Genomic DNA, 2646 nt, shown 5'->3' with positions numbered 1-2646 from the left:
CTACTCTTTGTATGGTAGTACTTCTTAGGAGTTTTGATTTCCATTTCCCTAATGCCATTGATGTTAATTATCTTTTATTGTTTTTATTAGCCCTTGTACTTAATAACAGAATCAAAATTACCCATGTTTTTACAGTGAGAATTATCATTTGTCTTGAATAAAATAAATGTGTATTTATTTATTTTTTTATTTATTTATTTTTAGTTTTAATCTTTTTGAGGGGTACCAGGAATCAAACTCTAGACCTAGCACTTGCCAGGCAGTTGCTGTACTGCTGAGCTATATACCCAGCCCAAGGGGTATACATTTGAAGGCAAAATAATGGACTTGCATGAAATTTTAATATTTCACCTTTGAGGTTATTGTTATTAGTTGTACTAGTGAGTAAAATACAGTGATGTGTCTTATTCTGTTATTGCATTTGCTCTCAAAAAAACAAATTTACAAATAAAGTTGAAGTAGTGAACTTAGTTAAAGCATGGGTTTCTCTAGTTACTTTTCAAAGATATTATTCTCTTTACTGTGTTTCGTATGGATAAGTTACACAAATATTGAGTATGACTGTGTTATATATTTATAATAATGATTTAAGTAGGCAAATGGTTATAAATCTGTTATTTATTGTTGTCTCTCATTTACTGAAGTTTAAAGTTATATACTGTTAAAGCATGAGTCTAGTTTACTCATACTTTTACAGTAACATTTCATTCCAAATATAAATTATAGATATAATACAACCTATATACAGAAACCCAATGACTTTGCTTAGTTTTGGAATGAATTTTAATGTTTTAAAGTTATCAAATGCTAGACACTAGGCTATGTCTGTTTTAGGAAAGTTATCTTTTAACATCCATAATGACCATCAATTTACAAATTATTTACAGCCTGGTTTTACAGACAATGTTTGAATTCCAAGAATACATTATTAATAACTGTGAATTAAGTTGGAAAGTCACCAGTTCATATTCTGGTCACCCATGAGAACTGAGAGAATCCTGATAGGAGGGCCATCTTGAAACAAGAAAAGACAGATCTTACCTGGCTGATACAACAACAGCGTCAAGTCTGTCTGCTGTCCACCTTGACCCTTGGTCAAAACGAAGGGAAGCTAAAAGAAAAAACAAAACAAAACCAAAAAACCAAGATTCTAGTGAGAATAGACAAAAGAAGGAAGGTCTGTTCCCTAATGAAAAATCATACTTGTTTTATACTCTGGGATACTAAAATAATAGAGAGACAAAATTAATACTGTACTTATCTGTAAGTAACCACAACTTGGAACTTGGACTTCTCATAGAATCTTCGAATTGCTCTTCATTTCTTACACCTTTTACTCTGCACATTTTTCATTGGCGCATCTTAGTCAAAATAGACAGGTCACGTTTTTTACCATAAAATGTAAATGAGGATATATAAACAGACTTGTGGAAACACAAGGCCCACTAATCTCTGTACGAGACATGAAATAACCCTGAGTGTAAGTGGACTAGTAGGAGCCTTAAATAGCTAGGATTCTCTCATTCACTATTTGTACCCACGCTACTCTCCTTAAAGCGTACTTGGTAAAGCCTGTCACTTTTGTGTTTTTCTCATCTGGAAGCAAGATTCGGTGCTCTCCTTATCATTTTTATGCCTCTGTCCACATCCAATTGCTCTATCAATAATGTAAATGTTCTTTGTGCTCATTGCCCCTGAGATGTGTGCTTATCTTTCTTCTAATTCCTTTCTCTTTATCATCTCTGATTTCTTCAGTCTACCAATGTGCTCGTACATCTTCCACATCAAAAAATCAAATAAAATGTTTTCCTTGACTCCCCTATAATATATCATTCTCTCACTTATTCCTTTTATAAGTATATTCCTCTAAGTTCAGAAATCACTCATCCCATTGCATATTTCTTACTATTTTCTTGCTGAGACTTTTTCTTTTTGGCCTTTTAACTCAAAGTTTCTGTATTGTTTTGATTTTGTCTTCACTGTTGTTTTGTTAGTTTTTTAAATTTTTAAAATAATAATAATTTTTAAAAAAACAAGACGAATTCTCTCCCCAACAACCCCAGAGTAAAAGACAAAGACAAGGAAGTAAACTGCTCTAAAATGATGTGAACGGTGTGGCGTATGTCTTTACCAGGTACTTTGTGAACACACAGCAGGTAATTGCTAAAGCTACCTGCATGCAGCAAATGAAAGGCGGTTTACAAATAGGAAACACAATTTAACTAAAGAAGAAAAAGGGAAAACCCTTCCAGGCAGAGATACTAATGTGGTTCCTGTGGATGTAGGGAGGATGGCTATACCACTGGATGGAAGAAGGCACACACACTTGAGATTAAAGAATGGATGGGGGAAAGGGTTGCCTCCCTTGTCCTGTCCTGTTTTAGAACAAGACAAAGTTGCAAGCACTCTACGGGAATTACTCACTACCTAAGAGGCTTTTTCCCATCCTCTGGTGTCTAAGCACATGAATCTTCACTGACCTTAAATTCAGCAGCACTACCCCTTCTCTTTGCCAACATTACACTGTCTTCCTCTTTCTTGTCTCCTTCAAAACACCTCATGATTGGAAACTTTTAATTCATTGGATTCTAAGTTATAATTTTTTCTTCCATCTTAAATATTAGTTAGGGCAGGTTCCTTGTTTGT

At 34.1% G+C, this 2646-nt stretch overlaps 1 protein-coding gene across 1 annotated transcript in view; it reads right to left on the bottom strand.

Annotated features, from left to right (window-relative positions):
* LOC102019755 (arylacetamide deacetylase) overlaps window positions 1–2646 on the bottom strand; it is a 328447-nt gene that overhangs the window by 5113 nt on the left and 320688 nt on the right. The window contains exon 2 of the mRNA XM_013518616.1: window positions 1042–1330. The gene's annotated coding sequence lies outside the window, so the exon portion shown is untranslated. The remainder of the gene's footprint in view (window positions 1–1041; window positions 1331–2646) is intronic.

The sequence above is a fragment of the Chinchilla lanigera genome, unplaced genomic scaffold, assembly GCF_000276665.1.
Source record: "Chinchilla lanigera isolate Chin_1 unplaced genomic scaffold, ChiLan1.0 scaffold00047, whole genome shotgun sequence".
NCBI classification, from domain to species: domain Eukaryota; kingdom Metazoa; phylum Chordata; class Mammalia; order Rodentia; family Chinchillidae; genus Chinchilla; species Chinchilla lanigera.
The sequence above is the reverse complement of the archived record's forward strand: the minus strand, read 5'-3'. Positions and strand labels throughout refer to the sequence as shown.